Raw genomic sequence first — 26,459 nt, 5'->3', positions numbered from 1 at the left:
TTATTAACTTAAAAATGTTTTCAAAAAAGGTATGTGTAAAATAAGTTGACGCAACTTACTTGGCTTAAAACAAGTACTCAACTTTAAGCAAAAAAAAAAAAAAAAAAAAAGGATAAGACATCTTGAAAACTTAATCCTCGAAATCAAACTTCACACAACAACCTATAACAGAACACATTCTTAAGTCCTTAGGTAAGCTAAATATGAAATCGAAAAATGAATACTATTACAAACCTACGAAGAGCAAAGAACCAAACTTGACAATATGTGATCTCAACTTCACTGCTTGTCCAAACAGGAAGAATAAGATTATCACCTTTATCATGCATAGCTTGGACAACAGCTATGACATCCCTACCCACGTCGTCAGTGCCCAAGAGTAGGTGCAGGTTTATATAGAGGTCATTCATGCTTTGAACGTACTCTACAAAACCAACGAGCTGAGTTTCTACATACTAACATGGCGAAGCTTGGATCTTTCTTTAAAATTCCCTTCAGCAAATGCAACTTCGAATTGGCGGATGAAAGCCAATGCTGTCATTATCACGCCGCCCATTGTAGGTGTCGAATTTCACATCTTTGTCTCCCGACTTGAATGTTTTCTGCCTGTGGTGCTTCTTCTTATGATACTCCTTCTTTCTATGCTTAGACTCCTTATGGACAGGAGACTTTTCCCTTGAATGCACTTCTTGCTGCGATGGATCGTCAAGAAACATGTCTTCCGAAGCAACGATGTCATCCAGATCCTTCATGAAAGAGAACTGAGGGGAATCAGGGGGATCCTGCTCTTAAACCTTTGGGTTAAACCGCACATGACGTTCTGGAGGTTTCCTGTGCCTCTCGTGCATACGGGAGGTTCCAATCAAAGGATCTTTCCTTGGTTCTGGCGCCTTTGGGTTCTGCGGGATTTCTCCCGACCCCATCGGCATTTTCTCCTTCCCTTTCTCAAGAGTATGGAGAATCTTTTGGACTTCTAGATGGGAGAGAGCTTTTTGCAACTCTTCCACCTGCTGTTGAAGGAGAGAGAACTCTATCTCACGTCCTCCCATTTCTGCAGTCTGCCAAGAGTCGTCAATCCCTTAAGGAAGAGAGAGATGACCTTGCTCTGATACCACTGTCACAAAAATTAGTAAGCGTAAACTGAAGTTTAATTGCACTTCAAATACTCAAGAGAATTAGAGAGAGAGAGAAAGCTTGACACTTCATTGGGGACCAGAAGATGGGCTGGTCCCCCCCCCCCCATAGAGAGAATAACTTGGGGGGGGGAGTAGTGCACTGCCAACCTGGCAAGAGGGGGAGGGGCTGCTCTCTTATAGCCTCCCAGAAGAGGGGGCGCTAGCATGAAGAGAGAGAGTGTGAGAGAGAGAGAGAGATTGCATGGGAAAGTGTGCCACTTGGCACACTTACTTTAAAATTTAAAAACCATTCAACTTTTGACTTTAAAAATCCTATGCTAGTTAATGAAATGTGCAATTAAGTGCACAACTGCACACATAGATGCAACCAATTAAACTGTTAGCTACTCCCCACCGCAATACCGTACCGACACTGCTCTGGCATTACCTGTTCGCAGTTGTCCGGCCATTTGGTCCAGCGTAAATCATTTAAGAATACTTTAACTAACTTATCCTAAGGCCGTAAAATAATCAGGCCTTAGGGTTAATATTCTAAGGACCCCGTCTCATTCCTGTGCTTGCACTAGCGCGCATAATTTTTTGAGCCTGAAATCTGAGGCTACTATCTACCCCTTCATTGAAGACCCGATTTCCCAATCGCTAGGGCTTCAGGGTATTTTCTGCTAGGGTCTCCCTGAGGTGCAGTGGCCCAAACTTGGGCGCACCTGAGGCCCCAAACCTGCTAAATCTATTCTGATGTGCACACAACTAATTAGATAATTCTTTTCTCGTAAATAAATTAATTATTTACAAAGTCTGACTTAGATACAGAGTCCATCCCACTTGTATCGGCTTCGGCCATTTCGAATTAATGATATCCACTCTGTTTGTTTACTCGATCTACTTAAATGAGTTAAGAGTAAATAAAACATCAAATTTGTCCAACCTCGAGAAGGAATGAAAGATGTTTTGCAAGCTCAAGCTCATTGTTTCTCTGAAAGCTTACCAAGAGAGTTACCTTCTCAGCGTCCTGCAGATCACACCACTGATTTGATTCTTGGCAACACGCCACCAAATCGGCCACCTTGCCAAGTTAGCCGAGCCCAAAACGAGGAAATTGTAAACCAAGTGAAAGAGCTTCTCAAGAAGGATCTAATTCAGTCCAATACATCACCTTACTGTTTGCCGATGTTGTTGGTATTAAAGAAAGATGTATCTTGGAGAATGTGCATTGACTACAGAGCTCTCAACAAAATCAACAGGTTTCCAATATCTAGGATAGATAATATATTGGACAGGCTGCAGGATTCTACATGTTTCAACAAAATGACATGAAGGCTATCATCATATCAAGATCACTCCTAGAGATGTATACAAGACCAAGTTCATGACGTCCTTTGGATTGTACGAGTATTTGGTGATGCCTTTTGGTCTCACGAATGTTCCTGTAACGTTCAATAGGATGATGAACAAGATTTTTAGAGAGTACACGTCATTTGTGACACCTCTTTCGACAGCATCATCGTATTCTCCAAGAGCGAGGCAGAGCACAGATACCATCTGTTACAAGTTTTCCTCGCACTACAGCAATATCGAATGGTGGTTAACGGGAAAAAGAGCGAGTTTTTCTTGCCTGGGACACACGAGGACGTGGCAACTGCTAACCTTAGTTGTTGGTTTCTTTCCAATGACTTTTGTTTAATTTTTGAGACCCTCTTTTTGAAGTTGCAAATGGTCGGACATTGTATGGCCAATGTGAACGGTAATTTCACCCGCAGACGGGAAGTTGGTCGGCACTGGAATTTGTATAGTAAGAGGATGTCTAGGCTCAATTCTAGGTTCCCCCATCGCACTTAGCAAGTTGGTGGATACTAGGAAGTGAAGAAAATAAAGGCATAAAGTCAAGGTGGGATCACCAACAGAAAGTATCCAACAGTTGGGCCACATTGCACTTTTGGATGCGGTCCCAATGAGGATAGATGGTCAGATGACCAGTGGGAGCCCAACGGAAGCATCTCCTAAAAATTAGGGAACTGCTATTTTGGGCCATGAAATGTGTTCGTGTCATTACCTTCGGAATGACAAGGGAAACATTTTACAACTCTGCTGCAAAGTCAACTAATGCACCAGTTGAGAGATTTTTAAGCAGAAAACCCGGTGCAGGGAAATTGCATGCATGAGTGCCAAGTGGCACTTTTTGGCCAATTTACCAAGTTTGGGAGAACAAAACTCGTAACTGACTTTATGGAGCAGTTTTGGAGGCTGATAACTTTGAATTTCATCCATTTCTCTCCATCTTTGAGCTTCCCATGACTTTACCTAGGACCAAGGAGCTCATTTTCAGCATTGGAAGGCATCAAATGCGTGTTTACAGGGCTGTTTTATTGCGTTTTCAACGATACGCAATCTATTTGTTCACAGATGCACAGAAGAGGGGACGCTCGATTTATGCGATTTATGCTGGGGGGATGCTTCATTGAGAACCTATCACAGGTTAAGAGCTATGGAGTGCTTTCTTTCCCTCTCTTGTACAGTGTGGTGCTAGGAATGATGCCCTGCACGCTACACACTGCTCTCTCTCCCCTGCGTGCAGTTATGTGATGCCCCACAAGAGGGCTCTTCATTTGACTGATGTACAGCTGTGTGGGTTCATGCTTTTGTGCTAAGGCAAGAGCCTCCTTGAGAAGAAACAGGGGTGGCTAGCTGCTACTCCAAAGCAGGCACCGGTGAGGGTCATAACCTCACCATACAGGTGCAAATTCAGCGCTGTGTATGCGCAGAAAATTGACTGTTTTTCAGCCATACGGACGCCAAAACCCTTGGGAATCCTGTCCCACTGGCAGAGAACAGCTAGGGGACTGTTTGGGGCTGAAAACAGGGCAAAAACCAGTAAATACAGTGTGATGAATTTGCTATTTTTGGGCAGAAATCAGAGGGAATACGCCAGTGGAAGTGAGTTCCAACAGGGGAATTCGTTTCACGCAAGTTTTCGGGCTGTTATGCTGCCGAAATTTGGCCAAATCAGGTAGTATCTCGCGGATACAGGTAAAGGATTCCCAGGACTCTACTTTGTAATTACCCTCTCAAAGAATAAAGAAATACCGAAAAGGGAGCCAATTTTGGGGCCTACAGGTTGTTGGCGTCTACTCGGGGCATTCTAGCTTCCGAGCCGTGTGTGTATTCAAGTGTTAATTCCCGTCTGTCACAAAACGGGAGCGTACACGAGCACTTAGAAATCTGAAAAATAAAATACTTTGCAAAGGTGAGAGAAGGGAGAAGATCGACACAATATTGGGGACCAGAAGATGGGCTGGTCCCCCCCCCCCCCCCCCCCGTCAAAAGTATTCTTTATTCAGGGAGAATTCGTAATCTTAGACACGAAGGTCGTGCTTTCCCGTAAAGGGCTTGGGCACAAGGCCGTTCCTTCCCGTGAGGGACTTAGGCGCGAAGCCATACCTTCCCGTAAGGAACTTAGGCATCAAGCCGTACTTCCCGTGAAGGGCTTTCCCGTAAGACGGGAGATTCCTACAAAACAAACCACACAAAGCAATAATTCTCAATGCGTATCAACACCTTATACCTGTCGCTCCTTGCTCAGAAAAGCGACCTCCATACTCAGTCGTCACACGAACACTTGCAATTTCCGTTGCCAACACTTGCTCCAGAATCCCAGCGCTAGCTTCTTCTGCTACTTCCGGCGTGTATAGAACTGGAACGCTTGCTGCCCTTTTATAAGCCCTTGCACCCAACGGGAATAGGCCCTAGAGAGAGGAGAGAGGGATCGTTGAATCTGGCGCTTTCTAGAGAGAGGAGAGAGAGCTCGCTGTTTTCAGCCCCTCCCTACAGTTTGCGTAGGTTTTTTACGTAAGCTTTTTGGGGATGCTTTATTTTATTAATAAAAGGGCTCGTCACTTAAAAGTGACCAGCCACTTTATAAAATAAAGTGTGAACCTGTTCAAACTTTAAAAACTCACTCGGTTAGTGAAAATAATGCTACACGAACACATTCCAGGCGTCCCCGGGTGCAGAACACGGCACAGATGCAATGCAGACACAGACTCCTCGCGGTGTCGCGCAGCTCCACTTCCATGATGGAAAAATTATCAGAAAGATGCAAGTCGAGCTTATTTGAAGCTTACTTGATGAATGATCAGGATTCGGTGTTCAAGGCTTGGTAACAAGCTACCTTTATGAGTAATGTATGCTATATTCAACTTTTAAGGGCCAATAATTGTTTTTTATGATGCTAAAAGTGGATATCCTCCAAGCTGACAAAATGGGAGTTTATGGGTTGGAATTGTAATACTTGGAATGTTGTTCATGCTTGTCTTTACGGCTCGCTGATGATTGGAGTCCGGATGGAGAAGTTATGGCCAATTTATCATTGTCGGAGTTCGGTTCCGTTGGTGTTTGGACTTGCCTCGAGATGTGTGCCAAGGGTGTTGAATTCAACTTAGCTGGGGTTTGATTAATAGAGCTCAAAAAGGGCTCTGTATGTGCTTAACAAAGCTCAAATCGAGCAATAAATGCTCAACTCATGGGCGTTTAATTCTCGTTGCAATTATGGACAACTACGACGATGCTTGGTTGGTTTTACACACCGGCGTTGAAAGTTGAGCTGAATTTACTTTTAATATGGGTGTGAACCCATGCAATTGAAAGGGAAGCCTAGGGACAGTCACGGCGCCGTGACTGTCCCCAAGATATGAGGATTTTTACTAGGCAAAAGGAGGGCAAGAAGAAAAGGAGATTTTCGAAGACAAAAGGAAGGCGCTCATGCATGCCTAGGCTTAGCTTTGGAAAGAAAAAAGAAGTCACGCTTGGGCTTAGCTGGGGAAAAAGGAAAACAAAGGGTTGGAAGGTTTTTTCTTATGCTTAGGTTTTTGGAGATGAAGAGCTTGGGAACACAGCACGTTTTCTTTTTTTAAACTCTTATGTTGTGCTTTGGGGAGGGGAAGTTTTCTATGCATGGTGGGAGCTTGCAAGAGGAAAGCAAGGCTTCGAGCTCTCACCTTCTTGCAAGGGATCTCTCTCTCTCTCTTCTCTCTCGTTCCCGGCAAGCAAGGAAAGGCATTAAGGATTGGAAAGCATGGAAAGAAGGAAGATGTTCTCGCTCTCTCGTGCTCGAGAAGCAAGAGGGGATTCCAAGGGAGGCTACAGCAAGCCAAAGAGGAGAAGGCAGATCGAGGTCGAGGCTTGAGCAGGCAAAGGCAAGAAGAAGGGATTTACAAGCGAACGGGAAGCTTGAAGTAAGCAAGCAGGCTTGAGATAGCGAGCTGGGTCTTGAACCAAAGCAAGAGAAGAAAGCAGGAGAAGGCATGCACGATAAACGAAGCAAGGAAAAAAGTAGGAGGAAGTTAAAACTAGAGAATGGCAATTAAGCCGGTCCAAAGCACTGATGATCGAGGCAGTGAACCGAATTGAAGACTGCAGAATCCATGGGCAATCGAAGGAGATGAAGCAACATGAGGAAATTTCTATCACCATCATCCATTAGAGATTGAATTAGCATTTTGTTAAGTCCGGTGTCGTTAACGGCCCGGTTAATCCTGTAATAAACGGGAGCTTAAACTCCTAGTTAGCAGCCGATCCAAGTGACAGTGCTGTTCACAGTCCGCCTTGGCTAAGGACTAAATTGTACTCAAAGTAATATTCAATTAATTGATGATTGCGGTGATTGGCAGAGCTGTCATTGTCTCTTGTTCTCTCTCTTTCACACCTCCCACAGCCAGAGGCCCGACGCCTGCCCAGCTCACGCAGCGAACACATATCCCCCGACAACGGGAAAGCATCTGCCCTTCCGCGAATGTTCCTGCATTTCGTAAAAAGCTTCATTGAACCCATCTTTATTCTTGTGCTTGCGTTCTTACGCGTATTTTCTTACTCAGTTCGGATTTCCTCCTTAGCCTACGGAATGCCCCCTTACTGATGCACCCGTCACCCATTATGTGACGCATCAGGGGCACTCGTAACCCGGCCCTTTCCACCGAACTTACGGAAACTCCTTCGCCATGTTTACCGTCACCCATCAAGTGACACATCAGAGTTGTCCGTTCTTGATGGCACTTCTTATAGCTACAATCTTTTAACAATTCTTAACGTACACAATAAAATATCCTAAAAAGAAATTAATCATTAAAAGAAAAAGAATAGTTCAATTAGCAACACCGTCGTAGGGTTCTCTTTGCAAAGTGTTCTGTGTGTGTGTCTAAAGTAAAGAATTTCGGGGGAAAGCCAACGCCTACCGCCCCACGGGCCAGTTTCATTGTCTCTATGGAGGGTGTAAAAATGGACCCAGCCAAGGTTGATACCATTCGAGATTGGCCAGATTTCAAGAATGTACATGAAGTTCGAAGCTTTTGGGTTTATGCTCGTATTACCGGCGGTTCATTCGAAAGTATCTGGAACTTGCTTCTCCGTTACATATTCTGACACAGGAAGGGGTTCCTTTTTCTCGAGGACTATCTGAGATTGCAGCATTTAAGACTCTAAAAGAAGGTGACAATTGATCCAGTGTTGGTTCTCCTAACTTGCCCGTAGGCTGTGTCCAAATCCCGGACAAATTCATCTGCTGCAAAGATCTTATCCTTGGTTAAAAGGATCGGTGGAAGCAAAGGCTTACCATAGAGAATCTCAAAAGGTGCTTTCCCCGTCGATGAGTGTATGGTATTGTTATATGCATACTCGACAAGGGGCAAATATTTCTCCCAATCAGATTGCCGGTTTGACACATAAGATTTTAACATATCTAATATTGTAGAATTGGCTATCTCACTTTGCTCGTCTGTTTGAGGATGGTAGGCAAATGAAAAATTCAACTTCGTACCAAGATTATCCATCAAGGCACGCCAAAAATTTCCTGTCATGCGAGGATCTCGATCACTCACAATAGACTTAGGCATTCCATGATGCTTAAAGATCTGTGCCAGGAAGACCCTAGCCATATGATCTGCTTTGATCGTTTTCTTGACTGGTATAAAGTGTGCTTGCTTGCTAAACCTGTCCACAATGGTCCAGATCGCGTCATTTCCAGTCTGAGTTCTAGGGAGGTCCATGATGAAGTCCATGGCAATACTTTCCCAAGGTTCATTAGGCACAAGCAAAGGTTGTAGCAACCTAGGCGTCTTATGCCGATCATACTTCACTTTTTGGCAAACCAAGCATTCCCTGACATACTTATCAATGTCTGCTTTAAGGCTAGGCCAAAAGAAATATCTTTCCATTGCTAAGGTCGTAGGGAGAATACCCCGATGACCCGCATAAGGCGAAGCATGTGCTTCATCCATGATCTTCTTTCTTAATGGTTCCGCCACACATATGGCCTGATGGTGGCAGAGATAACCGTCCCGAATGGAATAGGGAAACTCATTCTCTCCACGATGTAGCTTTCCCCAAATGGTGGAGAAATCTGGATCATTCGGATACAAATCTGGTAGTGCTTCTAATTCTTGGTGATACACCGAAGTGATAGCGTTCACCCTTGGCCGCCTAGACAATGCGTCTGCGACCACATTCTTACTCCCAGCCGTGTGAAGGATTTGGAAGTGAAACATAGACAAAAAGTTTGCCCATCTCATATGCTTCTCACATAGTTTCCTTTGCGTAAGGAAATACCACAAACTCTGGTGATCAGTCTTGATCACAAAATCCGCTCCTGGAAGATAGTGCTTCCAGTTGGATAAGGCGTGAATCACAACCAGCAACTCTGCATCCTTAAGCCGTCTGCTTTCGTAGGCCACTGCATGGCCTTCTTGGTTTCAGACTGCTCCGATGCAATCGCCTGAAGCATCGCAGTGAACCTCAAATGGTTTTCTTAAGTCAGGCACTATCAAAATAGGTCCATGGCTTAGCAAGTACTTGAGCCGATCAAAAGCTCCTTGTTGTCTCGATCCCCATATGAAAGGAATCTTCTTCTTTGTCAAGTCATGAAGTGGTCCTGCTACATGAGCAAATCCTCGAACAAACCTTCGATAATACGAACATAATCCTAGGAAGCTACGTACATCATGTACCATAGTGGGAATAGGCCAATCTTCTACCACTCGGATCTTGGCAGGATCCATACTCACTTGATTGTGAGAGACTATATGGCACAGTTACCGGGGAACGCCCCCTAGCCTCCGTTCCGGCGTTCCGGGGGGCAGTTCCCTTCCCGAACGTTTCGAAACGTCTCGGAACGTCTGACGTTTCGGGTGGCCAGTGCAAACCGGAACGGCCGTTCCGGAATGCCCCTGGAACGGCCAACGGCTACAAACAAATTTGGCAAAAATTGAAAAAATTGAAGTAAATGTTTGGGCTTCTGTTTGAAGTGTGCAAGGCCTCAAGGACTCATAAAATGCACCCCCCTCCCCCTTTCTCTCCACAAGCTAATCCTCAAGGCTCAAGCTCTCTCCCTCTCACACTCTCAAGATCTCTCTCTCTCTCAAGACTCACTCTCTCAAGGCTCAAGGCTTCAAGCCTTCAAGCTCTCTTCCTCTCCCTCCCACTCTCTCAAATCTCTCCCTCTCCCTCTCACTCTCTCGAGTCTCTCCCTCTTCACTCTCTCTCTCTCTCTCTCTCTCTCTCTCTCTCTCTCTCTCTCTCTCTCTCTCTCATCATCTAGTCATAGCAAGGTTGAATGGTCTTCAAAACGAGTTTTTTGTGAGTATTAGAGTCAAAGCACTCTAATACTCCTTGTATTTAAACACAAGGAGCTAAAAAATGCACTATTTGGGTGTTTTTTATACCTCCCATTCCGCGCCGTTCCCGTTCCGGACCCCTAGCCGTTCCCCCGTTCCGCGGGGATCCTGTCGCCGTTCCCGTTCCGCGTTCCGGGTAACTATGCTATATGGCCGAGATAGTGTATCTCTGAGAGAAAGAACTCGCTCTTCTTTGCATTCACATGCAACTCATGCTTTCGCAATTCTTGAAACACTAAGTCCCAAGTGCTTCCGATGTTCCTCTTCTGACTTAGAGAAGATGAGTATGTCGTCAAAGAATACTCCCGTAAAAGCTCGATACGGGCTGAAAATGCGGTCCATCATGCGATTGAACGTCGCAGGAGCATTGGTCAAGCCGAAAGGCATTACCAAGAATTCATATAGTCCAAAGGTTGTGCGGAAAGCAGTCTTATGGACATCCTCAGGGGCGATCCGTATCTGATGATACCCACTCTTTAAGTCTATGCGACTAAAGACACTTGCACCCTGTAACTTATCAAGAATATCATCAATCCGAGGGATCGGAAAGCAATTCTTGACCGTGATCTTGTTTAAAGACCTATAGTTTATGCACATTCAAAACGTGCCATCTTTCTTCTGCACCAGTAGAACTGGAGAGCAGTAGGGTGAAGCACTTGGCCGTACTAACCCTTTCTCTAGAAGCTCATTGACTTGCTTCAAAATTTCCTCTTGCTGAGCAAGACTCACCCGATAAGGGGGTTGATTGGGAGGCGAGCTACCCGGTATGAGATCTATGCGGTGATCTTCCGGACGTACCGGAGGTAGTTCATCAGGGAGTGTGTCCGTGAAACAATCTTTGTACTTTTCAATAAATTGAAAACGTTTAATGTCCAGACTAGAGAGTGAATCCCCACTAGTTTTATCCTTCTCACGTGCAAAAATCAAGTAAGCAGAAACACACTTCTTCATTTCTTTCTTAATGGAGTAGTAGTAGTAGCGGCTTCCTCCTTCTGACGAGATGATCGAGAAGTAGAAGTATAATCAGGAGAGTAAGATGGAGATGAGATAGAGATGTCCTTGCTCTCGTCTAGCAAAGAGAGCGCTTTTTCCTGCCCTTTCCTTGGAGTAGGCCGTTCATTCCGATCTGAAGATCCTTTGTGCACCTCGGCACGTTCTTCTTCTCTTTCCTCCTGTGGTCTCATGCCAACAGTGTGGTCTGGATGCCTGGCTGCATCGGTCCATTCGTTTTCTTCATTCCGCCCAAGAGCTTTTGGACATCTGGCAATAGTAAGATTTGTTGTAAATCTGCAAGCTGAGCTTGCACTTGTTGAAGCTCCTCTTCAACGCTTCTCCCTTGGCCCGACATGGTTCTTCCCGTTCTTCCCGGAATCGTCCTTCTTTGCAGAGAAAGAGAGGAGTCCGAGCTCTGATACCACTGTCACAAAACGGGAGCGTACACGAGCACTTAGAAATCTGAAAAATAAAATACTTTGCAAAGGTGAGAGAAGGGAGAAGATCGACACAGTATTGGGGACCAGAAGATGGACTGGTCCCCCCCCGTCAAAAGTATTCTTTATTCAGGGAGAATTCTTATACAAGCACGAGAACCCGAGGAAACCCCTCCGTTCTGTAATCTTAGACCCGAAGGTCGTGCTTTCCCGTAAAGGGCTTGGGCACAAGGCCGTTCCTTCCCGTGAGGGACTTAGGCGCGAAGCCGTACCTTCCCGTAAGGGACTTAGGCGTGAAGCCGTACTCCCCGTGAAGGGCTTTCCCGTAAGACGGGAGATTCCTGCAAAACAAACCACACAAAGCAATAATTCTCAATGCGTATCAACACCTTATACCTGTCGCTCCTTGCTCGGAAAAGCGACCTCCGTACTCGGTCGTCACACGAACACTTGCAATTTCCGTCGCCAACACTTGCTCCAGAATCCCAACGCTAGCTTCTTCTGCTGCTTCCGGTGTGTATAGAACTGGAACGCTTGCTACCCTTTTATAGGCCCTTGCACCCGGCAGGAATAGGAGCCGAAAAAGCAGAACCTTAGCGCCCCTAGAGAGAGGAGAGAGAGGGATCGCTGAATCTGGCGCTTTCTAGAGAGAGGGGAGAGAGAGAGAGAGAGAGAGAGAGAGAGTTGTTTTCAGCCCCTCCCTACAGTTTGCGTAGGTTTTTTACGTAAGCTTTTTGGGGATGCTTTATTTTATTAATAAAAGGGCTGGTCACTTAAAAGTGACCGGCCACTTTATAAAATATTTTAAGTGACCAGCCACTTTATAAAATAAAGTGTGAACCTGTTCAAACTTTAAAAACTCACTCGGTTAGTGAAAATAATGCTAAGTGACCGGCCACTTTATAAAATATTTTAAGTGACCAGCCACTTTATAAAATAAAGTGTGAACCTGTTCAAACTTTAAAAACTCACTCGGTTAGTGAAAATAATGCTACACGAACACATTCCAGGCGTCCTCGGGTGCAGAACACGGCACAGATGCAATGCAGACACAGACTCCTCACGGGAAAGCATCTACCCTCCCGCGAATGTTCCTGCTTTTCGTAAAAAGCTTCATTGAACCCATCTTTATTCTTGTGCTTGCGTTCTTACGCGTATTTTCTTACTCAGTTCGGATTTCCTCCTTAGCCTACGGAATGCCCCCTTATTGATGCACCCGTCACCCATCATGTGACGCATCGGGGGCACTCGTAACCCGACCCTTTCCACCGAACTTACGGAAACTCCTTCGCGATGTTTACCATCACCCATCAAGTGACACATCAGAGTTGTCCGTTCTTGATGGCACTTCTTATAGCTACAATCTTTTAACAGTTCTTAGTGTACACAATAAAATATCCTAAAAAAGAAATTAATCATTAAAAGAAAAAGAATAGTTCAATTAGCAACACCGTCGCAGGGTTCTCTTTGCAAAGTGCTCTGTGTGTGTGTCTAAAGTAAAGAATTTCGGGTGAAAGCCAACGCCTACCACCCCACGGGCCAGTTTCATTGTCTCTATGGAGGATGTAAAAATGGACCCAACCAAGGTTGATACCATTCAAGATTGGCCAGATTTCAAGAATGTACATGAAGTTCGAAGCTTTTGGGTTTATGCTCGTATTACCGGCGGTTCATTCGAAAGTATGTGGAAATTGCTTCTCCGTTACATATTCTGACACAGGAAGGGGTTCCTTTTTCTCGAGGACTATCTGAGATTGCAGCATTTAAGACTCTAAAAGAAGGTGACAATTGATCCAGTGTTGGTTCTCCCACATTTGCAAAAGCCATTTGAGGTTACTATGATGTATGTGGTCGCAATCTGGGAGAGTCTTAATGCAGGAGGGCCATATTACAGCTTATGAGAGCAGAATGTTTCCGCAACCAGAGCGGGTTACACAAATTTATGAGAAAGAGCTATTGGCAATCATCCAAGATCTTACTCAGTGGTGCCATTTTCTACTGGGAGCCGACTTTGCAATGTTCAGCAATCACCAGCCTTTGTGATACTTCTTGTCTCAGAAACAACTTTTGGACAATCAAATGAGATGGGCGAATATTTTGTCGTAGTTTCACTTTCAGATCGTTTATGTTAAGGAAAGAAGAACTTGGTGGCACATGCATTGTCTCGCAAGCCATAGATTTCGGCTATTTCGGCGATTCACAATCAGAGCTTCAAGGATATGGTTGATTAGTACGCCATGGATCCAGATTTTGCGGACATCTTTGACCAGTTACAGAGCGGGGACACAATTGCACGTTATTCTCTAAAGGAAGGCTATTTCATGCGGAAAACTATGTTGTGTGTTACTAAGGAGTTAAGGAGCAAGGCTTTGACAGAGTGCCACGGTCCGCCTTTTGTGGGCCATCACGGCGTAGAAAAAGGCAAACCGTGGCACTCTGTCAAAACCAAAAAGGATGTGGACGAGTTTGTTTGCAATTGCTTAGTATGCCAAAAGGTCAAGTTTGACATGCATAAGGCACCAGGTTTTCTACAACCTCTACCTATTCCTAGCCGACCTTGGGAAAGTATAGCAATGGGCTTAATTTTTTATCTTCCCAAGACTCAAAGTGAGCATGATGGCATTTGGACACTCATCAACTGATTCAACAAACAGGCTCACTAAGACAGATAAAGCCGATCATTTGGCTAAGTTGTTTGTCTCGCAGATTTTTCTGCTTACATGGTATGCTTGAGTCTATAGCTTCAAATAGACATCCCCGTTTTACAAGTTTGTTTTGGAGGGCAATCTGGGAGAATATTGGCACACGGCTACAATTCTCGTCCTTGTTCCACCCATAGACAAATGGGCAATCGGAGATAGCCAAATTCAGTGGTATTGGACTTGTTGAGTTCGTACATCTCTGATCAGAAGACTCATTGGGACAAGTATTTGCCCTTGGTGAAGTTTGCCTACAACAACACAGTTTATACGTCTACGGGGAAGACACCATTTGAGCTTCTCAATGGACACCCACCTTGGGCACTCCTATATATGGAGTCAAGGGGATACCCATTTCATATAGTCTGACATTACATTGTACGGGGCTCATGCTCTGGTAGTCAGGGGGGCTGATCGCCCCCTCTTCCCCTACATCAACGTTTTGTGTTGGGCCTACTGTCTCTCTCTCCTCTCTCACGCTTCCGCACACGCACACTCACATCAAACTCCATCTTCATAACTGAAATTTGCAACAGTGTATGGGCAGCTTTGATGCACTTCTCCAACCGATGCAAGAGAGAGGAGAGGGGCTTCTAATATACACAAGGGCTGCCCTCAAGAATAGGGGGCTGTGCTCTTTTCTTTTTAAGCAAGTATAGAGAGAGAGAGAGGAGCGATGTAAAGAGCGAAAGGAATTGCCATCTAGCGAGGCTGCGCTTCGCCTCCCTTCTCAGAGAATCAATCAGACATAGAAAACTAGTTGCTTGTTCCTAAATTGGCTTTATCTTACAGAAAAATAATTCTAAATGAATTATTGGATTTATAAGTGAGAGGGTTTTCTCGCTTGGAACACCAAGGAAAAATAATTCTAAATGAATTATTGGAATTTTAAGTGAGAGGGTTTTTCTCACTGGAGACATCCGAGTACAGAATATTCCTAGTACGTCATTCAGAGTAATGACGGGAGCACTGTGAAAGGGAATATCTGTAAGGCCACCAGGAACGGGTACTTCTGATGCGTCACATCGGATGGGTGACAGGGAGCATCGGGAAGAAGTATCCGACCATCCGGGAACGGACATCTCTGATGCGTCATAGGATGGGTGACATAGAGCATCTCGAAGGAGATTGTACCGTAAGTTCGGTAGGAAAGGACTAGGTGATGGGTATTCCTGATGCGTCACAAGGTGGGTGACGGGTGCATCGGAAAGGGGATATCCATAGTCGAGAGGAAATTCCGAACTGTGTTAGAATTGTGCACAAGGAAAAAAGAAAGCACGTGAATGAAGATGGGTAGACTCTCGAGATGTGATCCGGAAGTTGAAATTCCCAAGGGAAGGACTTCGTGTCCAAGAAAGCGGAGTTATTCTGCAGGAACAGGACTCTGGAAACAGAGTCGGAATAGAGTTGCAGGGATGCCATGCCCTGAGTCTGGAAGGTGTGATCCAGAGGCGAGAACCTTGGTTCTCAAGGATTTGGAATAAGGAATGGAAGTTCCTTGGAATAGGGTTTTGCCCTAGGAATCGGAAGCTAAGGCTTCCGGGAACCATCAAGTCTTATTCTAGAACGAACGTGGTAATACGTTCGGTTCAAGTGCTTGTATAGACTTCTCCTCAGTAATAAAGATACTATTACGGGGGGGGGGACCAGCCCATCTTCTGGTCCCCAATACTGTGTCGATCTTCTCATTCTCTCTCTCTCTCTCTCTCTATTTATTTCTCTCTATATCCTTTGGCTTCAATATTAAGTGATAAATTTTATTTATCCGAGTATATTTTATATTGTTATGCGCTCCCGTTTGTGACAGTGGTATCAGAGCATGGTCTCCTCTCTTTCTCTGTAAAGGAGGATCTGGGAAGATACGGGAAGAAGCCATGATAAGCCAAGAGAGAAGTAAGCAGGCGGAAACCTAAGTCCTGCAGGAAAAGCTCGCAAAGTTGGGAAATTTTTTTCTCTCTGCAAGAAGTCGACAGAAGACTTGGGATTCTTTGAGAAGGCAACAAGAGCATGATGCTCAAGAACCTAGAGAATCCAAGGAGCGGAATGCTCGAGATCCTTCAAAATCCAAAAAAAAATATCCATGAACATCAATCCATAACCATAGCCAAGAAATCCCGTCATTTCGGGAAGGATATGAAGGTCTTTAGACCTAGGAACACCCCAGTCAAGTTTGATACTTTTGACGGAAGGGAAGATGTCCTGAAAGCTACTGCTTTCATTCGACATTTTGAAGTTGCCTTTGCAAACGGCAATTTAACAAGACTTGGATTCCATTCAAGGCTGAATTTTTCAACAAATTTTTTTCGTCTACACTTTGAGGAAGGCATCCAAGAAGATTGGGATGGGTTTGCCCAATAGGAACACGAGTGAGTCAAAGCAAGTAGGGGTTCACTCTTGCCAAGGTACCTCCATTCTTGATCCTCTCTGAGGAAGGAAAGATGAACAAATTTAACGAAGGACTTTTGCCTGAATTTTGTAAACCCATCTGCAAGATACTTTGCAGCAGATGGTAGAGTCAACAATAAAAGCTGAAAGTGTACACCTTAGTGTACATAGAATACAATCCCCGCAGTGGGACAAGAACCATTGAACACAGAAACAACGAATTTTTGTTACCTCTCCTCGAAGGATACATTGCTATCCGGAGAAAGTTTGGAGTAAGGGAATTCAATTTAACTCCTGAGTTTTTGACCCTCACACTTTAAGTGAGAGGGTAAGTCTTTGATCAAAGTTAAATCTTTGAGGAACTCATCAACTACGTATTGCTTTTATGCACGAGATATGCACGTGTCTAACCAAGACAATCACTCTCGAGTATTTATGAGAGTAAGGTTGAGTCAGAACATTGTTTTATACGATGAACTACTTTGCTTAACCATCCGGAAGGTCCATGATTGATCTGGTATCCGGTAGTTCTCCAACAAATTACCTGCTATTGTGGGTAGGAAATTATGAAGGAACCATTCTGAGCTTTCAAGCAAAGAAAAGCTTTCATGAAGCTTGGGTACTCTTTAAGCCCACAACCCCTACCCGGTAAGGGAAAATATGGTAGTGCTTTTTGCACAAGTGAATGAACACTCTCTTTACGAGGGAAGGAACAAGCGACGACTACGGCGTGTGCTTGAGGAATCCAAGAATTATTTGATGAGCGGGTTTTGCTCTAAGATCGAGCCAAGGGATCGTCAAGTTGAGCGTCTTCGCTCTAAGGATCTTACGAAGGGAAGAAAATTTCCCAGGTTCACCGAAACTCTAACACAGCTTAAGAATTATGTACACCTTTGAGTACATGGATAACACACGAAGATGCAGACCTATGCCAAGGAACTGGATGAGAGTTTGTTATACTCTCTTCAGCGCCTTTTTGCGCGCAAGGATATTCCGACACGAGCATCTCTATTTGAGGTGTGTTCGGTAGAAGGAATTTGAGTTTCTCTACGGAGAAGAGGTTTTCTGATGGTCGTTGATCATTGAGTACGCTATGTGCTTTTACCATTACAGTAGTAACTTTTGGTTGCGGTATATGTTTCTCCATGAGCAAGTTAAGTAGCATTTACATGCTGCTGGAATAAATTCGAACTATTATGTTCGTAAGAATATAGTTCGCCAACCGTTTCAAAATGGTAAGAATGAAAGAGGGTTCGCTCTATCGTGAACCGGGTTTGAACGTACGTTCAGAAAATGCTATGGCTAGAATTCTATCTGCCTTAGATTTTGCAAGGCGTCATTGATGCTTGCAAGGAGGAAAAGATTAGAAGGAAGTGCGCCGTGCACAAGGAATCTTCGGATTGGAACCGTCCGCCTACGTTGAGTGATGGCCCGAAACAAGAACCTTCTTTAAGGTGATCACACACTTTGTTTGTGAAGGAAGACATCAAGATTAATACTCTTATGATTTGGGCATTCCCTATGTGGGAGGACACAAGAGGTTTAATACCCTCTTGACTAACAGCGCAAAATTATGCGCAAGGACAAATACCTAGATTGATTTCTAGGAAGATTATTCTTCTCGAAACAATTGGCCTACCCAAAGCAAAGGCCCGGAATAAGAACTTACTTTGGTAAGATGACACACCTTGTTTGCCCACAGGAAGATTCACACGAGCTTAATGCTCTCTACATGCCCTATGCGGGAGGACAGAAGAGGTTTAATATCCTCAGGACTAATAGCGCAAGGTTATGCGTAAGGACATAGACCTAGATTGATTTCTAGGAGGAATTATTCTTCTCGGGATTGAGAAGGTGAAATTGAGCTAACAAATTCTCGGATAAGGAAAACTTCCGATCTATTGGAAAGATGTGAATGATGACTTTGATGATAGGTGAAGGATATCCTCGAGGTACTAGAGGAAGGACATGAACCGGTAAAGCTAAGTATTGAATTATTGGATTTTTGAATTTTCGTTTAATTTAATTTTTAAGTTCTCTTTTGAGAAAGGACTAGCTCAACTCACCATTGAGCAAGATTTGGAATTTTTCCGATTTCTCCCCGGCAGTTCAGTTGGACCTCTACAGTTGAGGACAACACTTTATAAGTGAGAGTGATGTTGCTAAATTGGCTTTATCTTACAAAAAATAATTCTAAATGAATTATTGGATTTATAAGTGAGAGGGTTTTCTCGCTTGGAACACCAAGGAAAAATAATTCTGAATGAATTATTGGAATTTTAAGTGAGAGGGTTTTTCTCACTGGAGACATCCCAAAGTACAGAATATTCCTAGTGCGTCATTCAGAGTAATGACGGGAGCACTGTGAAAGGGAATATCTGTAAGGCCACCAGGAACGGGTACTTCTGATGCATCACATCGGATGGGTGACAGGGAGCATCAGGAAGAAGTATCCGACCATCCGGGAACGGACATCTCTGATGCGTCATAGGATGGGTGACAGAGCATCGCGAAGGGGATTGTACCGTAAGTTCGGTAGGAAAGGACTAGGTGATGGGTATTCCTGATGCGTCACAAGGTGGGTGACGGGTGCATCGAAAAGGGAATATCCATAGTCGAGAGGAAATTCCAAACTGTGTTAGAATTGTGCACAAGGAAAAAAGCAAGCACTTGAATGAAGATGGGTTCAGAGGAAACTTTGAGGAAAAACAGATGCTTTTTGAGAAAGCGGGATTGCTTTTCGGGAAAGCAGATGCTTTCCCGCGAGGAAGTCTATGTCTGCATTGCAACTATGCATGTGATTGCATCAAGGGACGCCTGGGAAGTACTGTGAAAGCATCGTTTTTAACCTATAGGTTTTATTGAGTTTTTAGGCAAGTTCAGACTATTGTTTTAAATACGCCGGCCGCCCACTTAATAAGTGGGCAGCCATCTGATAAATAAGGCAACAGATCAGCCAGCGTTCTCTCTCTCTCTCTCTTTTTCTGGCAGAACAGCGAAAAAAAAAAATTGAAAAAAAAAAAAACCGGCCGCGATTTCTACGCGAGCAGCTATTCGTGCCCGTGGCTAGGAGCTATAAAAGCATCACATGCCCTCACTCAGAGGGGAGGATCAGTTTTTGCAAGAAGGAGATGCTGCTGCAGAGTTCACCCGCAAAGAAGACGTTTGCCGGTGATGCCAATGGCTGCCCCAAGTGTACCAGATGTCGCCAAGATTCAATGCGCGAGTTCCCTAGCGAAGAAGTGCCTACGAAGCGTGTTTCCATCGCGACAAGCTGCTGTTTTTCTCTGTTTTCAGCCCATAAACGTCGTAGACGGGGCTGATTTACGAGAAGGAACCCGAGAACACACCTCTTTTGTGTGTAGGATTGGAAGAGAGGATTTTCTATGTAGAGATCTCTTCCGGGGAATTGCTTTTTCGAGAACCGAGTTGCGTTATGAACGTCGCGACTTTGAAGGTACGATTTTTATGTTATGATCTCTAAGTATTTGATTGCAGGTGTACTTCCTCTTCGTGAGGGAGTAGGAGCAGAGGAAGGCATTAAACTCTGCAGGATAAAAGCGCTCTGAGGAACTAGAGCCAGATCAGCCCAAGGGTTTCGTACCCAAGTTTGGGAAGCAGATCCATGGATTGAAGAGAGGTAGACTCTATAGATGTGATCCGGAAGTTGAAATTCCCAAGGGAAGGACTTCGTGTCCAAGAAAGCGAAGTTATTCTGCAGGAACAGGACTCTGGAAACAGAGTCGGAATAGAGTTGCAGGGATGCCATGCCCTGAGTTTGGAAGGTGTGATCCAGAGGCGAGAACCTTGGTTCTCAAGGATTTGGAATAAGGAATGGAAGTTCCTTGGAATAGGGTTTTGCCCTAGGAATCGGAAGCTGAGGCTTCCGGGAACCATCAAGTCTTATTTTAGAACGAACGTGGTAATACGTTCGGTTCAAGTGCTTGTATAGACTTCTCCTCAGTAATAAAGATACTATTACGGGGGGGGGACCAACCCATCTTCTGGTCCCCAGTACTGTGTCGATCTTCTCATTCTCTCTCTCTCTCTCTCTATTTATTTCTCTCTATATCCTTTGGCTTCAATATTAAGTGATAAATTCTATTTATCCGAGTATATTTTATATTGTTATGCGCTCCCGTTTGTGACATGCTTCTTAGGAGTCCCCCCTTTTATTGGCCAAAGTTGCTTTTTCCGTGAGAATTCACATGAAAATATGGTAAGAGTTGTCACAAGTTGCTGAGGAGGCATAGGCCTAAAGGGCCTCTAGAGTCTCAGTGGATAAAAACCTGCAAACCAAAAACCATGCGAAAATGATGATGTGGCATTGCTCCCGTTTTGCGTTGACATGCTGACAAGGCAATAGGATAGAAAAATGCGCAAGCAGCTAATGACGTGGCAGGTCGGTACGGCCAGCTTTCTTGCTGTCTTTGCATGATAAATTTTTATGCCTAGCTTTTATGGCAAAGAGCTTTTAAAATCTAATGCTTTTCAGGGGTTTTGCTTTTAGATCCCATATACTCTTTATAAGTGTGCCCAGGGCCTCAGTCTCAGACATATAAGCTGTGAGAGCTCGTGCAAAGAAGGGCCCTCAGGAGTTGTACCGTGAAATTGAGCAGTAAAGAAAGAAATACCGAAAGGGGCGCCTCACATGCAACATTCACCCATTCCAAAATCTACTCAAGCCATGGGAAAATCCTATGTCAATGCATCTCAATGATTCCCTCACCCACCTTGTGGCACATTACTCATGTTCATATATCAGCATCTCATTCACCAAACTTGAGGAACCTTTAGCAATGCTCTATGTGAGCCATCTTGTAAACCATCCAAAATGCCAGCTACAAACGATCAGATACATTTCCTATCACAATGATCTCACGATCCCTCTGAAACACACTCTAGGAATACCTAACATAGGATGGTCTCAAGGATATTCCATCTATGATGCTCTCCTCATCCTTCTAGTGACACAACTTGAATGTGCCTTATCACAGATTCATAAAATATCATAGCTATAGATAATTAAGAAATAGAGGCTCCCTCCTTTTCAGCCCTGCCTGACAACTCTATGACAACAAAGTGGCAGAACGAAAACACATTAACATCAAGCAGTTATTTAGAGGAGGTCGAGCCATGCTGTATAATACATCTATAAAGGTCAGCTCAACTTTGCTACTAAGGAAACAATACAAGGGAGAGCACAATGCTTGCAAACCTCGGCAATAAAAGTGATGATGATACATCAGAATGATCATAGGGTTGTTAGAAAAGCCCATGAAATGACCATGTTTTCTCGAACAGTGTGTCTGTTCAAACAAGATGTGAGAAAAGTGTACAGTCTGTCAGCATCGTCACTTCATATGCTCTCAATCAACTGCTGTATTCCTCTCACACAGCACCATAGCTTTCAAGATTCTGCCTTGACATAATAATTTCACAGGATGCTCACCAGACCTAAACTCTCTTTTCCAGTAACTATTTGCATGTGCACTTCGCACGTCAGGTTTCCTAAACAATATAAAATGAAAAACCATGGTGGGACAATCGATATGGCTAAGCAACAAACGGTAGGAAGTTTGTATAGAAAAGGGCAGTGAAGTGCATGAGGCCAAAAATGTATGGAGCATGGGTAAATCCCGAGCTGATGTAAATGCCCCACTGTGCAAGTACACCATCGGTTAGTACTATATATGCCTTCTAGAGATTTTGGCTTGAGATTAAATCAAAATGAACTCAAACCCCTAAGACTCGTATAAATTCACTTATATAAATTCATTTATATCTGCTCACTCCAAATGCTCAAAATAAAAGCCTTCATTAACGCCTACAATATTATGAAACTCAGATTGTTAAAGTACTGGTGCTTCTTTCACTACTTGCCATGGGCATGAGTGATGAAATGTTCTGCCAAGAGAATTCTGAGAAAAGCCCTTTCCAAGCGTCTATGAAGAGACATTCCGGAATATGAAAAGACATGCTTGAGCCGGAGCCGGTCAACAAGGACTCATAGCTCTCTCTCTCTCTCTCTCTCTCTCTCTCTCTCTCTCTCTCTCTCTCTCTCTCTCCACACACCGATTGTTCATAACTTTCTTAATGACACAACTACTCTGGGTGATAATTAGATATTTGTCTACATCAAAAGCGAGGTTAGCTGCTGCTGTCCACCTACAGAAACCTTGTTCTAACGAGTTCCTAGATCGTGCTATGTGACAAATAATTACATGTCTGCTTCAAGGCAGACTGCCGGGCAGGTTGAACCAATCGACATCAACTAAATTACTGCAGGAAGTAAAAGCAAAATGAAGTTAACTTTGGTGGGCGGTCGTAGGGTTGGAGGAGGGAGGAAACCTTGTTTCCAGGTCTGTGAGCTTGGTAGTGAGGAGAAGGCGCACCTGCTCTTTATGGGCTTGGGTTCTGCGGTGGGCTTCAAACTCGTGCTGGTGCAGACAATGCTTGTTGCAGACTTTACAAAGCCATGTGGATGACTTCTTCTGCATCCACAAATTCATGATACGAGCGTGCCTCTCCAAGGGAGAACGCTTCTTCCCACCCTTCGCCATACGAAGCCAAGAGACAGAGACAATAATCGTCCAAAACAGAGGAAACAATCAACTTTTCTGAGATGAGAGCAGTTGTTTTTTTGGCCTGCTCCGAAGGGGTGAGGCCTTTAGTCCCCCCCCCCCCCCCCTATAGGTGACACGAGGTGTCACTGGAGGGATCTATGGCAATGGCGCGTTTTCGGTGGGGTGAGGGGCTTTGAGCCGTCGGATCAATGCAACAGGAGAGGCAAACTTTTATAGTATTGCAGTCACACGCTTTTCAAGCAAGCGCGACGGGCGAGCTGGATAGGGAGCACGAGTCTCAAGCGGGAGGTGGTGAGGTCGAGTCCAAAGCGGGGGAGGGTGGGGACATTACCTTTTTCTCATGGAGAGATGGGATCAACGGTGGATTGAATATCCACCGTAGATCCCTCGAGAAAGCCCCGTGACACTTATGAACGAGCCCCCCCCCCCCCCCCCCCCTTCTTTTTCCTAACTAAAATTAGCTCCTGTATTTCTGTATTTTTTGATTGTTTAAAGCAAAAAAAACCTTCACCTATGATGATGGCAAGTGTAACTCTCCTCAAGCAAAAATAAAGAAAAAGTTGGGTGGCCATTTTGAGTGGTGAGCGGTGCCAGAATCAATAAGGTGTGTGTGGCTTAGGGTAGGTGGCTTTCCCTTGAGTTGAGGGGTAGGGTTAGATATGGTATAAGATGGGTCATTAGAAAGCGGTTCCTTCTTTGTGAGCGCCTTGGGCGGCGATGTCGCGTTTGCTGCTTAGGGTTAGGGATTTCACCTATGTTGTGTCGAAGAACAAACTCTCTGTCTCTACCAGTGTTTTGCAAGTGTTTTGCTTCTCGGCCTTGGACTGGTGCTATTGCTGACACAACGGCGCAGTTTTGTAGATCGATTTGAACACGTTCTGTGTTGCGAGGCTCATGGGAGCCTTGGGTATATCGGATTTGGTTATATGGCTTGAGCCCCGTAAGCGATCGCTAGATTTTTTGTGATTCGAACAACACACTAGACATCCTCACCACTTCATTCTGGCACACCCATGTAAAGTGTGTTGAGCTTGTGACACCTATGCGATAATCGAACATGGTGTTCGTCAAGACCTTGAATTGTATCAGAGTTGGAAGTCACACCAAGGAGTACTTGGAGTTCATCAATACAAAACACATGAAAAAAAACTACAACATTGTCACAACACCTCACCTCTTCCATAAACATGTCAAAAAATCAACATAAACAAAAGGTTTTTGAAAAGTTGAATACTTGTCCATATTTCATCAAGGCACGTGACAAGCCACACAAAACATGTTCAAGAAATATTGATCTCCCAAACAATCCACGACTAACTACAGGGCTAGCCCAATCCTTGAACTCAAGCCTAGCATGATAGTGGAAATATGTTCAGGCAACATTGACATTATGGATGGCTTGGTCAAGGGGGCAAATGGACTTCTCAAAAAAATAGACATCAAAGGACACTCCCATGTAGCGTGGATAGCCTTGTTTGATAATTCAATGGGTGAAAAGCAAAGAAGGCAAAACCATCCATCTCCTCCATGATCGCATCGGTCCACATTGGACACCAATACTTGACACAACAAAAGAGTTCGAAGACGGCAAAAATCAACTCAACATAGTATCCAAACCCCATCTACCAATTCTGGCTGCAAATGCACAAAAAATCCATAGATACAAGAAAAAAGGTTATTGTGTTTGACTCTCGATGGTACGAGCTGGTTGGGGGGGGGGGGGGGGGGGGGGGGGGGGCACAAGAAAATTTGTCGGTGAGTGGGGGCTTGTGCCCCTTTTTTAGGATGTTGGTTGTTTGGAAGTTAAACAAGTATGTAGAGAAATGATCATACCAAAACCAAAATCTTGTCCCATTGACCCAATTTTTGCCCTCATTTCACACCGAGATATGGTCAATGATAAAATTGTGTGTGGTTGTCAGTCTATAAATTTTTTGGGTGTATTTTCTTGAGTCCATGATGTCACGTGGCTTCCTATATCTATTGTTGAAGTTGTCATTGTCAATGTTGAAATCCTCAATGAGAATGCTTGGGATGGTGCAATCAATGTTTTGCATGGAGTTGTGTAGGTGGAAGAGGAAGGTTTCTATTGGGGCTTTGGGTGATATGCACACATTCACGACATGGATGCGAGTCACGTTCGCTAAATGGAAGACAATGGCTATCGCCTCTATTCTTGGTGATGAAAAAAAGGTTCTCTTGGACAAGTGGATGTGTGGTATGTGGATAGACCGTATTCGTTATGTTGACGGATGTGATGAAAGCTTGGTGCAAGTAAGTTTGTTTCAGTTTTTTCTTTTGTTTCTTGCAAGCAAAGGATTGATGATGATGTGATATTGGAATCATTTTCAATGTGTTTAATGTGTTTTTGGATAGACACAACATTTAATGATTGAACAATGTGATGGGTGTGTGCAAGAAGAGTGAGTGGCTGACTCAAAGACTCCCACAGTGCACTTGTTCGAAGGCGCTCGATTTCCTTGAGAATGTTTAGATGAATTTTGATGTGGTTGTCCAATATTGGGTTGAGAATGTGTAGGTTGGAAGGATCTTTGATACGTGAAATTGTTGTGTAGACCAAGCCATGGTTGTGTATCCCGACAGGGTTGAAGCCATGGTCGAAGGCTATGGACGTCATGGTCAAGCCTTATAGAATCTCTCCCTTCACAAGTCTTGTAGCTCTATTTTTTTGCGATATGGAAGTTCAAAGAACCATTCAATTTATGAATTCCCAAGGTGTATTGCTTCTTTTGTTCGTCTCTAGAACAATTTTTGTCCAATAGGCCTCGTTATTTTTTCACTTGTTTAAATAAAAATAAAAATTAAAAAAAAAATAGCTACAACTTTGAAATCACAACACACATACCAACCCCCCTAGGTGGAGGCAGCCCAACCAACTCTTAAAATGAGTTTTCTCGACCAAACAAGGTTGACCAAATCACATGGGAAACGCCCCTAAGGGATAGAACATGTCTTCGAGCAGTCAAGGGGTGTTGAATCCACCGCCTTTGAACTCATAGGCTATGACTCTTCCAAATGAGCTAGCACTCGTTGACTACGAGCACTTGTTGCATACCCTCAAATACAGAGGAAACAAAGTCACCTTTCTTTGAGATCAGAGAATTTGTGAGGTCAAAAGTCCAATGCCAAAAATTCAAGTGCCACTAACAAAACAGTGCCATCACTACAGTGTTGACTATGAAAATGCGCGCGCGCACACACACACACACACACATACACACAGGGGGGAGAAACCATCTACTTACGCACAAGCACTTCACGTAAACAAGATTAAGCATTAGTTTAAGTCATTAAGCATGCAATCTTAATGATCAAGATATAGCTAAAGACAATAGAGACTAGAAAGCTATTCCATTGCAAAAAGGAGTCATCTCTCAAGCGCGGTAGAGATTGGAGTAGAAATGAGATTGCAATAGTGCATTGGCGTGAGTGTGCTGGAGCTTGTATCTTGACCTAGAGAGCTCCTTGCTTGGAACAGGTGCACCACTCAATAAGGTCCTTTATATAATTTTTTGCATTCCTTCCTAAGAGTTCATATTGGCAA

At 44.2% G+C, this 26,459-nt stretch overlaps 1 long non-coding RNA gene across 1 annotated transcript in view; it reads right to left on the bottom strand.

The window, feature by feature from the left end:
• The window catches only part of LOC147426398 (uncharacterized), a 64,278-nt gene extending 41,233 nt beyond the window's left edge, over positions 1–23,045 (bottom strand). The window contains exon 1 of the long non-coding RNA XR_015186188.1: positions 22,703–23,045. This is a non-coding gene — a long non-coding RNA (uncharacterized LOC147426398). The remainder of the gene's footprint in view (positions 1–22,702) is intronic.
• Positions 23,046–26,459: the final 3,414 nt, after the last annotated feature.

The sequence above is a fragment of the Adiantum capillus-veneris genome, chromosome 24 (genome assembly GCF_014529385.1).
Source record: "Adiantum capillus-veneris isolate H3 chromosome 24, ASM1452938v2, whole genome shotgun sequence".
NCBI classification, from domain to species: domain Eukaryota; kingdom Viridiplantae; phylum Streptophyta; class Polypodiopsida; order Polypodiales; family Pteridaceae; genus Adiantum; species Adiantum capillus-veneris.
Note: the sequence above shows the minus strand (reverse complement) of the source record. Positions and strands in the feature narration are given on the sequence as shown.